The sequence below is a fragment of the Chroicocephalus ridibundus genome, chromosome 6, assembly GCF_963924245.1.
Source record: "Chroicocephalus ridibundus chromosome 6, bChrRid1.1, whole genome shotgun sequence".
Classification (NCBI taxonomy): domain Eukaryota; kingdom Metazoa; phylum Chordata; class Aves; order Charadriiformes; family Laridae; genus Chroicocephalus; species Chroicocephalus ridibundus.
This window is the reverse complement of record NC_086289.1, coordinates 14,121,324-14,135,006: the sequence shown is the minus strand read 5'-3', so window position 1 is coordinate 14,135,006 and position 13,683 is coordinate 14,121,324. Positions and strand designations below refer to the sequence as shown.

Sequence of the window (13,683 nt, the reverse complement as noted above, 5' to 3'; positions counted from 1 at the left end):
CACTGATATTAATTCAATCTTCTCTCACAAACATTATTCATCCTGACAGGGATGAGGACTTATTGGGCAGTTAACCAGGGCTCAGTAGTTTATATGCCTGTCAACAAAAAAATTAAATATAAAACACTTGTCATAAATCTGCACGGCCAAAATTTTCTGATTTATGAGGATGCTGAATGATTGAGGCAAGAGTGTATTTTTAAAAAAGCCTTAAGAGAAAGCAGGCAAAAAAGGAAGAAAAAAAGGTAGTAATTACATAATGCACTGGAGACCAGACTTCCCTAAGAAGAGGGAGAAAGAGACTCCTCTTACGATGCCTATTTCATTCCTTGCCTAATAACTTACAAGCACCTAACTTTCGAAGTATTGCATTTTTCATAGGCTGGAAGCACCACAAAGCATCCTTCATCAGCCTGGCCTTTTGGCAGGTCTCCCTCTCCAAATGTAAATGCTACATCTGGAAAAGGCAGGAATGCTCTCCCCTGCCTGAAAGCCTCCTTTTATCTCTGTCCTCTGCAGAACTCCTACTTCTTGCAACCACTCACTCCAACATACTACTTTATTGAAGGGATTCAAGGCTTTCTCCTCATCTGCTGAATGTTTGCCTCTTCTTAAAGTCCCAGCTCACCTCCAGAGCCAGCTCGCTAGCTAGTGTGGGGCACCCTGCCATCTCCTCAGCCAAGCATCTGTAAAACAACCCCCTCCCGAACACACAGATGAGGATGAAAATGATAACAATGAAGATTAACAGAAGCTTATTTGTCAGGCCTGGCAAGAAGAGCATCTCATTAGCCGGTATGGCCTGTGCAATTCAGCCGCCGGGGGTTCCTCCTCCCCCCAGGGGATGACACTGATGCATCACGAACATTAATAACATTGTTAGTGCGTGTCCAACAGAGCCCTGCTTTGTGCATTGAGACGACCCAGCAAACAATAAGATACTTTTCTACTGACCTCTTGCTGGAAGAGTTTAAAGCTGTTTGCAGGGATATGAATGACTCTTGCAGCTTTCCCTAGTTGCCCCTGGCCCTTAACTTCACTATAAAGGTAAGCATGTAGGTGAAGGAACCAATCCAGACCCAGCAAGATGCCTCAGCACCCAGGTTACTAGCTACAGGGACTACAGAGGCTATATGCAAGCTGAAGAGCCTTATTATTGGGACCACAGAAAGGAAAGCACTCATTTTTGTTACATACATGCTTCCCCAAATTTGGGAGCTATGTTGCTAAAATGTCCCATCCCATAGAAAGAAATGCAGAACGCTGGCAATATGTACTGGTCCCCACTACAGAGTAAAAGCTACCCCAGTTAATCAGTCTGCATACCTTATACCTCACCTGTGGTTGCCTGAATTGTCAGGGGGCTGACGACAGCCTTACATCCCACCTTCTGGTCCTAAGTTCAGAATAGCTGAAATCTTTCACCTGGGGTGAAAATTCACTGCACCATCCCTGGTGTCACAGTGCTGTGGCTGGGTTTTTTCATGATGAAACCCTCCCTGCTCCTCTTTCGTTTACTAAATATTCATAACACCCCACACAGGTGTTTGCACCAGGGCTTGTTCTTTAATGTGTTCATGAGCCCTTTCTTTGCTTGCCAGATGCTGGCAGAGGAGAAAGGGATCAACCACTGACCGATGCTCTCCCAGAGCTGCCCGCTGGAAGAGCGAGGCATTAAGTAGGCAGGACCAGACACAGCCCAGCAGACGAAGTCCCAGCCACACAGCTCCCAGAGACCTGAACGCCATTCACTGCAGAACAGGTCACCTGCAAAGCCATCTGCTGGATGTCTCTGTGAACGTCTTTTCATCCTACATCCACCCTGCTGCTCAGTAAGGCTGATGAAAACTATCCAAATTCTGGGGTTTGGGACCACATTTCAGCAGGAACTGAGAGATTCATTTTTGGTAAAACATTTTCATGAAAAGAAAGCTCCTCCTTTAGCCAGATTTAGAGGATAATCAACATCTCTACAAAATACTGCACTTTGAGGGAAATAAGATTAATTTAATTTTACCATCCTCAAGAACTCTACAGCTCCCCTAGCAGGAGAGGACAACTTTGGTGAGGATCTAATCATTAGAAAAAGGACTGAGACCGGCAACCTATCCAACAGGGAGCAGCAAAGATGGCAATGTCACTAATTCACTAGTGAACCAGGACAGCTTCAAGTCTCTGATGAACGCTGTCTCTGGCAAGAGTCATTCACACTTCATTCCCAGCATGCTTGGACGGGAAAGGAAAAGGTTTATCTGTTAGATATGGTGCCCCTGCCATCCTAACCCCACACTTGTTGCACTGGGTCTCTTCTCATAAAGCAAAATAGACATTTTTTGGCCCCCAACGTTCAACATTTTCTTCTTCTTTTGTATTTTCAAGCACTAAGTATCTCAGGTTACTAGCGATTTTTTTTTGCAGTGGTTCCCAAATGAGCCTGAACTGCTCTGATTTTTCAAACCCACAAGACTGTAATTGAAAGCAAATGTAATCAGACATATACAATGTTCTGAGGTTCACCACAGTGCACTGCAGTCAGCATTACTGGAGTGGCTATTAAAACTCCTTGGAGCTGGGAAGCAAATACGGCTTGCAAGAATCCAGCAAATAACCAGCATTTATTAGATTAGACTAAAGTATTGCAAAGCCACAGTCAATCCTCTATTCAGAATATATCCGAGGTCTGTTTAAACGAACATCTTTCCTGAGCTTAGGCCAATTGTTTTAAGAGCTGTGAGTGGAAACAAGGAAAGAATTCTACTTTTAACACAACAAATTCTGCAATCCTTACATCAGCGTAAATCTCAAATAGTGCTCTACTGTCAGCAGGGTCGTTCCAATCAAACTCTGGCATAACTGGAAAAAGAAAGTGGCCCAAAGACAAAGGGCATCTTTGAACCCAGACACACAGCTCTAGCTAGAGATAAGCAGTAGCAAATCCCTTCCATAAACCTCCCAAACAAAATGCAAGCATTAAAAGGGGCAGGGGGAGGGTCTTAACTGAATTCCCACTGGCACTTGGGTCTGCACTTAAAAGCAGGTCTAGGGTTATCTGTGAAATTTCAATTAAATCAAAAGCTTTGATAACATGATAAGTCACTCCAGAGTTTGGAGTCAAAACACGTTGTTATTTGATCCTCTGCTTGTGTTTCTGGGAACAGCACGCATGAAAGACAGTCAGCTGCAGACCAGTCAAGAAGATGGAAAGGGTGGAAATGGATCTACCGGTAGATCATTGTGTCTCCTACAGCCTCAGCCACTCGAGGTCTGGTATTTTTTATACACCGTAATTCCTGAAGAAGGCACCTTGTTACCTCAAGAGAGAGACGAACAGAGAAAAACAGATCATCTCGGACGCGTGCAGCACTCCAGGGGACGGTTCCCTACTGCCACAAATGTTTTTTCTTTCCAGGCTTGCTACAAGCAAGATTTTAAACAGCAATAGCATTGGGAGCTGAATGCAAAATTCTGTGGACACAAAACACCAAGCCCTGTGTATGTGATGAAACGGATTTCCAGCGCAAACCCTTTGGTGGCATGGGGTGAACAGGTGAAGCCAGGTGCACCAAACAATAATACTTTAATGCGCTGTTATGATACAGCCAAGCCAGAAAGGAAGCCCAGCTCTCCTACTAACTCAAAGCAGGAGGCGGTGGCTCTCCAGAGAGACCTGACTTGCTATACCTGTTGTTCGGTGCTCTTTGATTGCTAATGCTTCCTCCTCTCTCTTCAGTGGCAACTGCTGGATGCTATGGGCAGTACCAGAGACTCCCAGAGTTCAAAGTCCTGTTTACCGAGGAACATCACCTCTACTTCCCAGTGCTTAGACAGAAACGCTCCACCGTAAATAAATGTGAGATGTCAGCTCCACTTGGCCTGTAGTCAACAGCATTAAAACACATTTTAAGCAATGCCTTCCTTTGTAAAATATAGTACAGCCTGGTAAAAGCCTACCAAAGGTAACGGGGTGCTTTACATCGCCCCCAACCAGTTCAGAACCACATGTTGGGTTGCAATAGGCACGTATGCGTGAGAAAAACATTCCTTTTATAACCAGCGAGGCTACTGGTCCTCAACAGTGTTAAAAATAAAGGGACTCTCCAGATAAGCAATGTCAAAATTTCATAGCGATCAACAATAGAAGTGCAGGGCACTGAAAAGTCTCATCTGACCCCAAGCACCACTGAGGGATAATTTATCACCCTGGCAGCAAACACCCCATTGCGCACGTCTGTCCCTAGTGCCCTCCTCTTCAGAGCAGAAAAAGATCTTCATTAAACAATAGTGCGACCATATTAAATATAGACATGGCAATGACAAGCTGGATTCTTCTTCATGATATATTTGTAACATAAGCTGCCTATTCTTGTTTTTCAGAGACGTGACACCCAGAGGACAAGACAGGCTATATTCAATTCTGTCATGTTAGTGAACAGAGAACTCCACCCCATCTCCTCCTGCCTGGCATGAGTCGATGGTGACAGATACCTCAGTGCATGCAATTAACCTGCTAGCAGGGGCTCACCAGAACAAGACATCCAGATAAGAACAGGAAGTCCCCATCCCTCTTCCCCTTCTCAGTTCCAGGCTTATTCATAAAGCACAGCAGGACCAGATGCATCTCTTCTGTGTGGACCTAAAGATCTCTTTTGTGTTTATCAGCATGGGCGATTCAACCCTATGGGCTGCTCCTAATCTGGGGCATCAAACCAAGCATCGGCAGTCTTTAATCGGAGACTTTCAGAAGATCCTGTGGCACTGAACCAAACGTTTCTAGAAGTGAGGGCTCAAGGATAACGGTTGCCCCAAATCATTCACATCAAGCTCAATAACCTCTGGCAGGGGTTGGAAAGAACTGCCCATTTTAAGTGAAGATCAGATTCGTGACCATCTGATGAACCTGAAAGTGTACAAGTCCATGGGACCTGATGCAATACACCCACAGGTACTGAGGGAACTGGCAGATGAGGTTGCTAAACTGCTCTCTATTATATTCCAAAAGTCATGGCAGCCTGGTGAAGTCCCCACTGACTGGAAAAGCAGAAACATAATCCTCATTTTCAAAAAGGGAAAGAAGGATGAACCAGGGAACTATAGGCCAGTCAGTCTCACCTCCGTGCCTGGTAAGATTATGGAGCAGATCCTCCTGGAGGCACTGCTGGGGCAGAAGAATAACAAAGAGGTGACTGGGTACAATCAACACGGCTTCACCAGGGGCAAATCGTGCCTGACAAACCTGATGGCCTTCTACGAGAAGGTCACAACATCAGTAGACAAGGGGAGAGCAACTGACGTCATTCACCTGGACCTGAGCAAAGCCTTTGACGCTGTCCCGCATGACATCTTGGTCTCCAAGCTGATAAAATATGGGTTTGATGGACTGACAATTCAGTGGATAAAGAACTGGCTTGTCGGCCGCACCCAAAGAGTGGCTGTCAATGGGTCCATGTCCAAGTGGAGGCCAGTGACAAGTGGAGTCCCTCAAGGATCAGTACTGGGACCGGTCTTGTTTAACATCTTCGTCAGTGACATGGACAGTGGCATAGAGTGCACCCTCAGCAAGTTTCGCAAAAACACCAAGCTGTGTGCGGCGGCTGACACACTGGAGGGAAGGGATGCCATCCAGAGGGACCTTGACAGGCTGGAGAGGTGGGCCCGTGCCAACCTCATGAAGTTCAACAAGACCAAGTGCAAGGTCCTCCGTCTCGGTCGGGGCAATCCCAAGCACCAATATAGGCTGGGCAGTGACTGGCTTGAGAGCAGCCCTGAAGAAAAGGACTTGGGGGTGCTGGTGGACGAGAGGTTCAACATGAGCTGTCAGTGTGCACTAGCAGCCCAGAAAGCCAATTGTATCCTGGGCTGCATCGGGAGAAGCGTGGCCAGCAGGTCGAGGGAGGTGATTCTCCCCCTCTACTCCACTCTCGTGAGACCCCACCTGGAGTACTGTGTCCAATTCTGGAGCCCCTACTACAAGAGAGATATGGACGTGCTGGAACATGTCCAGAGAAGGGCCACGAGGATGATCAGAGGGCTGGACCACCTCTCCTATGAGGACAGACTGAGAGAGTTGGGATTGCTCAGTCTGGAGAAAAGAAGGCTCTGAGGAGACCTTATAGTGGCCTGCCAGTATCTTAAGGGGGCCTACAAGAAAGCTGGTGAGGGACTTTTTAGGATGTCGGGTAACGGTAGGACTAGAGGGAATGGATTAAAACTAGAGATGGGTCGATTCATATTGGACGTTAGGAAGAAGTTCTTCACCATGAGGGTGGTGAGACACTGGAAGAGGTTGCCCAGAGAGGTGGTGGAAGCCCCATCCCTGAAAGTTTTTAAGGCCAGGCTGGATGGGGCTCTGAGCAACCTGATCTAGTGGGAGGTGTCCCTGCCCATGGCAGGGGGGTTGGAACTAGATGATCTTTAAGGTCCCTTCCAACCCTAACAATTCTATGATTCTATGATTTTGGTTCTACTCTAATACTTCCTCATTAGCCTAGGTTTCCCCCATCGCCAGATGAATAAATTTGTTCTTTTGGCTCACTAACTGGTTTTGCATATAGAAGCACCAGCAGAATAGGCTTTCCTGACAGGTTTTGGAAGTAATGTTTCTTCCAACGTTGACTGATGATTTTAAAAACAAATTATTTTTCTAACTATTCATTTCTAGAGTTATACTATGGAAGGAACGGGGTTTCTTTACCAGAATCAAATCCTCTTAGCAAACCTCTGAAACCATACACCTGCAATCGCATTGCAGATACAGCCAGGAGACGTGAAAAGACTTTCCAACATCACAAAATAAACCAATGAGACAAAAAGGAGCAGATTTATCAATCCTCTGCATTAAACACTGAACTTCTCTTCTCCGGAAGGAAAGAATTTCTTGGGTAAAGTTAAACATTAAGCAAACTATTACTTTCTAACCTACAAAAGAGGCATTGGCAAATTACCAGCAGTGATCGTTCCTTTAGGATATGAACAAAAATTACTGGACAGGAAAAAGGCCCTTGAGCCAACAGGCTTGGCATTTCGTTCTTCTAAAGGCAACATCTCTGTATTTCAAAATACCTCTTCAGTCCCAACTCTTCTACAGAGAAAGAAAAAAAAAATTGTCTTGAATTTGTGCTCATAAACTGTAAACCTATATTAGCCCTGACACTACTGTCGTGTTTGGTCCCAGCAAGGCAGTGTTCAGTGCCACCACTGAAGCAGCAACGTGCCAGCAAGGTTGTGATCTTGGTCACATTCTGATAGATTTCGGATAAGTCTGGTTATTCTTAACCCATCCTGTGCCCGTGACAGCATGCCACTTTTAAACCCTGCCACATGCTCATAACCAATCCAGGCAAAAGCTATTTCTGTACACTTGGCTGCCGGTGCCGTCAGTACATTAAACTATCTTTGCTCCTCTCAGCCCCGTGTCCTTTCACAGTCAGACCTACAAAGCACGAGCAAACCCAAATGTGATATTCAAGGCAAGGAATAAAAGCTCTTACTGTATGGTGACAGCAGTAATGTATGCTATTTCAACTGCCAGTCTTCTACGTCTTTTTTTTTGTGGTTGCTGAACTTATTTCATTTAATGTGCGTTCTGTTTTCCCCCAGGTTTATTGTTTTATATTTCTCTACATATAATACATACATTTTTAATTTTCTGGATGAGTTGCAAAAAGATTCAAAGCTTCTCTCAAGAAGGCTGCATTATTTGCTGTTATCACCAACGCTGAAGCCAGTAGCAAATTTCAGTATCCTCCATTTGATATTCCAGCCCAAATCATTTACATGTTGCAAACAAAAGGGAAAGTTCCATGTGAAACTGAAGAAGAGGATGAGTTACTTCTTTTACTTCTTTTTTTCCCATTTCTAGAGTTTCCTCCATCCCTCTATTGGCTTAGTTTATTTAACATAACAGTCTCCAAGCGAGACCTTCCCAAAGATCATGATAATACGCACTGATGAAAGGCAGCGTACGCTGTCAGGGTATCTAGAGCCCCATCTGACAACGACTGGGTCCCAGAGACCGAGCTCCAGCTCTCCGGGTCAGAGGGGGCACAACTGGGAATCAGCCACACTTCACTCCTCGATTTCTGGGGCACAAGGCTGCCTGACCTCTCAGCCGCAGATCTACTACAGTCCCACACTACGGGCAGGATACTGGAAAGCACTTCTGCGATTCAGAAGCCAAGAAACCATTTTCACAACAAATTTAGGTGCTGAGGCTAAATATTTCTACATAAATACAGCCCTAAAACAGGTACCTTTGAAAAACTAAACACAGGTGCGCTACTTAACTCAGATCTCAAAGAGCTGTGGTACCTAATTCCCACTGACATCAATGAGAGCTGGATGACTAATTAGGAGCTGCCAAGCAAGGCTCTTGGCAAACTCAGTCCTAACAGGTTATTGCATCCTTAGCTACCTAAATCTCAGTGAAGGTGATTAAGCCATTCTTTGAAAATATTAACTTTTTCTTCCCTCCAGAACAGTGTGTCTTCACTGCCTCATCCTGCCACCAGCTTTGTTTAGACCTTTTCCTGCTGTGTTTTGCAATTTACTTCCCAGCTGATAAATCACAGAAAAAATAAATCTTCCATCTTTTTCTGATTTTGCATTTCTTAGGGAAATTAATTTCCATTCTGCATCTGCCAAGTGGAATGAATTTCCCTAATAAAATGCATGCATTGAGCAGTCAGAATACCACTGCCAAGTGCAGACTGTAACACCGACTGTCATAAAATGGTGCTGACCACATTCCTAAATGATGCGAAAATTACCATCCTGTAATAAAGAGCAACCACAAAAAAAGAAGGACAGCTTTTCTCATAGCATATCTGCTCAGAGACTCAGCTATCAAATGGATTGGGAAACAATTCTAAAGGGAGGAAATACAAGAAAAATATAAGGGAAGAAATATAAGGGAAGAAATATAAGGGATGAAATAGAAGAGAAATTATTTGCATAATATCAAACAAATCAGAATAAATACAGATATTTTAGATATGAAGAAATTTCTTCCTTTACCAATAGGTATTGTTAATACAGGGCAGATGATAGCACATTTGGGGAACAGAAATAGTCATATGTAAACACAGTCATGCTTATGGATGGAGAAAAGCATATTGGGGAACTGTGCTTTAGCACTGGTAGACTCATAAACTACAGCATGTTTCCTTAACATGGTCACTGCATTACCCTGGCAACTTCTTTCCTTAACAGAAATCCATAGTATGCGAAGAATAAAGGGAGAATCCAGCTTCCATTTCACAGTGACTGCCTGGCATCTGAGTATCCGAGTGTTATACCAGTATTTACATGATAAAACTCATGGCTACAGACCACAATAAAGCCTTTCTGTTCTTCAGTAAAGGCACCTTCAGCATTAAGTCCAATTTCTGCATCAAACCTCATACTGTTGTGTCGTATACATAATAAGTTCCCAAGTGTTCGTGGATTTGCATATTGTTTGAGAATTGCTTTATGATTCCTGCAGGAAAAATATTCTCAGACATTGAACATTGCTTTAAATTCAGTTGTTAATATTATTAGTGGTGGTTTAAACAGAAATCTCGTTTGAGTCTGCATGCATTTCTGCAGGGGGAGTATTGGAGAACTGAATCCTTGGCGCTTGGTCTGCTTTTTAGACTGGATCCAGACTCAGAAAGAAAAAGCGAACTCCACATGAGTGGTCTGGCCGGGATAACCTAACTGCAAAAAAAGCCTGAAAAGCAGTGGACCATATGCAATGTCTAATTGATTAATCCTACTCTTTGGGTATTTCTGTTATTTCTAGTAAAAAAGAATCATTAAAAAAATGCTTTCTGAGATTTTGTTTGTTGACTATGAGCCCTGGCCTGACCTCAGCCTTGAATTTAAATCCCCAGTAGAAGTCTGAAATTAATCCATCTCTGGCTTAGTTATCAGTAATTGTAATTATTAACAGAAGTATCCAGTAAATGAATGGCTTTCAGTGACATGGTGTTTTAACTTAAAATAATGGAAAAATAAAAATGCACTTCCTTCTTACCTTACAGTATCTTTTCCCATCGCAGTGCAGGATCTGGTCCTTACATGGGCATGGTTAAAGACACAAGCCCAGCCATTTGCCTATATACATATGCATTTGCTCAAACACTAAAATTGCACATATTACAAACATAAGGACTTGGAAACTGCTCCTGTTGTACCAGAATTTATGGTTTGAAGCTTGCTTTCTTTGCAGCTAATCAGTGGAGTGGAGTGAGAGCAGCAGAAGCAGCTGCCCTGGGAACACCGGCACTGGAGTTCCAAACCCTGCCTTGTACATCAATGCTCCCAACGCGTGCCGGTTCTCGTGCAAAAGACATGCTTTCACCACGTGAAACGGTCCCAGAGAGCTGGGAGAGCTCCCAGACTATCTCATGGAATGATTTAATGTCCTCCTACGGTTTCTCCCAAGCAGCATGAAGGAACTGCGTTCAGTTCTGGGCCCCTCTGTACAAGAGGGACATTGAAGTGCTGGAGCGTGTCCAGAGGAGAGCTACCAGGCTGGTGAGGGGTCTGGAGACCAGGTCATATGAGGAGAGGCTGAGGGAGCTAGGCATGTTTAGCTTGGAGAAGAGGAGGCTGAGGGGAGACCTCATTGCCCTCTACAGCTACCTGAAAGGAGGGTGTAGAGAGGTGGGTGTTGGCCTCTTCTCCCAAGTGAATAATGACAGGACCAGAGGAAATGGTCTGAAGTTGCGGCAGGGGAGGTTTAGGTTAGATATTAGGAAGGATTACTTTACTGAAAGAGTGGTCAGGCACTGGAACAGCCTGCCCAGGGAGGTGGTCGAGTCACCATCCCTAGAGGTATTTAAGAAACGTCTAGATTTGGCACTTCAGGGCATGCTCTAGTGGCAGAGATTATAGGTTGTTTGGTTGGATTCGATGATCTTAAGGGTCCTTTCCAACCATGAAGATTCTGTGATTCTGTGAAACCTGCTGTTTGGGAGCAATCTGACCTGGAGTTAGCTCCACCAGCAGGAGCAGACTCAGAGGAGACCGTCAGCCAGTTCAAACACTGTGATTTCTTGTGACATCTCTCCAGCTATCTGCCTGTAAGCTGCTGTACATGGAATAGTTTTAATGGGGCTGAGTGGAATACCTTCTGCCTATTGTCACAGGACGCAAAAGCCTGGACCATCACCAAAACAGGAAACAGAAAACCTAAGCTGCGAATCCAACCGAACAAATTGGCCAGACTGTAACAGTGTTGGGAAAGCCCAGCTTTTATTATAGCTGGACTGCTTGCTGCTCAGCACTACGGGCAGTTGGAGCACAGCAGCAGTAGGAAACGACCCTGTAGAGAGCAGCCTGCAAGCCAAACACAGCATAACCTGGAGAGGACAGTATGCAGAAGCAGGGAGGAGGCAAGGGCAGGGCAGATGAAGAGTTATAAGGAAGAAGCTGGGACCACATTCAAAAAAGTGCCTAGGGGACTACAGGGAAATGTTGGTTTCTTTTAGGACGATAGGAACAACAGTGACGGGTACAGCTTCGCAGCTGAATTACTGCAGTAATACATGAATTGCTGCATGTGCATCATCGCGACTTATGGCTCAGCAATTAAGGGCATGAATACCTCTCCACACATTCCAGCTGTGAGACTCAGCAATTACGGACATGGATACCTGTCTGCAATTCCAGCTGTGAGGTAAATCACACTTTTTTGTGACTGCTCCCTTGAAGTTTAAGCTTCCATGTTTTTCTGGCTGCGAGCACGTGCTCAGTCACTGCTCTGCTGACACGCAATAACTCAATGGACTCTCTGGGTTCAACTACTCAAACGCCTGTGGGATTAGGGCTACACTCCTGAAAATTATTTAATTAAATTCTAAGCCAGGTTTTGTCTTATAAGGCTGAGCTGCTGCAGAAAAACAAAGCAGGGGTCACAAAATTAAAGACCATCTCCTTGTGCACAGAGGGAGGACATGAAGGTGGCACAAGCCACCCTTGGTGGCTGAGTCCCTCACTTGGCAATATTTGCTCTGCTTTAACCCAGCCAGTTGAATGTCATGTCTATGCTGATATATCAATATATGAACCACCTCTGCACTGAGGGCTAAAAGAAGAAGCTGAAGAAAAAGATAAAATAATTAGGGTAGTCTAGATGCCGCCCCCAGGCTACACCCTTACCACCCCCAGTGAGATGAATGGATCACGTGGTACAGGGAAGACTGAATTCAAAGGGCTTGGGCACCACTGGTTCACTGTTTCTGGAGGGGCTTGGCAGAGTAGCAAAGTGAGGGAATAAATTGGGGTTTTTCTCTCGCAATTGTGCTCCTTCCTGCAGTGACTGCTGAGGCTGAGAATCACCCTGGAGGTGTCCTCCTTCCCCAAGACCCTACACAGTGGTCCAGTGAGCCCCAGATCTCCTCCCTTCCCCCTCAGTTCACAGAAGAAAAACATTACGATGTTTCCATTGGCTTTAACATCATCTTTTTGTAGAGACTAATCTTCAGTTTCAACAATACATCTTTTGTGAAGCACTCCCAGCAGAAACCTTAGACACCTTCCCTAAGATCTGTTTGCTTACAGAAGACGAGGTAGGATTTGTTTAAACCCAGCTAGATTAATGTCTTGCAGACATTAGTGAAGTGAGATTTAATCAGGTTATTGCTCTACATTTTCCAGGGAAATAAATCACGCTTATTACTAGGTTGGAATAAGATGCAAGGCTTGGGCTGAGAAAATTTAGTCTTTTTTGTTTTTCCAGGGGAGAGCGAATGGATAACTTGAAAGTTGCTGCAAGGCTGTAGAACGGGGAGCTCGGCAAAAGGCCCTCAACAACTTGTAGGAGGAAAAACGGAAGGAGAGCCATAATGACCAATGTCAGCCCAGGGGTGGGCCTTGGTCCACATTCCCTGCCTTGTGGAGGGGTCCAATCCTGACTCTATTTTACTCCGCCCTAACACTGTAGGGTCTGTATCAAGTACAGAAAGCAGACAAGAGCATCAAACAGCATTTCAAGTAGACACCCAAAGTCCATTTGTGAACTCTCCCATAACCCTGGGGACCTCACTCCTCTTCTGGGTGTCTGTTTCTGCCTGGTATGTGGGGATGTCTCCTTGCATCACAGGGGTGTTGTAGGATCAAGCAACCTTTGCAAACCTTCCTACAGACCCTAAGTAGAAACTGTGATGGTCAGCAGGTCTCAGAGCGTAGGCATATCCTGCTGCAATGGCTTCTAATTTTGCAATATGTGTTTAACAATGAAAATGCAACTGCATTTATTCACCCCGGACAGTTTTCTAAAACAAGGATGGCTAGAAAAAAAAATAAAATAGCAGCTCTTTTTTCAGACCTTTGATTTAAAAACTGCTCTTTTTCTCGTTCAAAAACCAAAAAGACTTTGCTCTCAGCTACGCTAGCAGTGTTTTCTTTAGTACAAATGCTAATATGTCCCCTTGTATAAAACCAGGTATATGCAAGAGACTAAGTTTGAGAAATCAAACTGCAAAGGTCCTCTCGTCTACACCAGCATGGGAACAGACAGCTGAAGCCAATACAAATCTTTCTGCTAACTACAGGTTAGCATGCGCTGAACCGCCCAAACCCCAAAAGCTTTATATCCACTTCCCCTTACCCAATGGGCTGTGCAAACACTGGAGAAAGCAAATTACAGTAACACAGCCTGCAATCAAGTCTCAAATCGTGCAACAAAGCAGCACAAAA

At 44.7% G+C, this 13,683-nt stretch overlaps 1 protein-coding gene across 5 annotated transcripts in view; it reads right to left on the bottom strand.

The window, feature by feature from the left end:
• Positions 1-13,683, bottom strand: part of SH3PXD2A (SH3 and PX domains 2A) — a 275,496-nt gene that overhangs the window by 140,305 nt on the left and 121,508 nt on the right. The gene's annotated exons all lie outside the window — the stretch shown is intronic.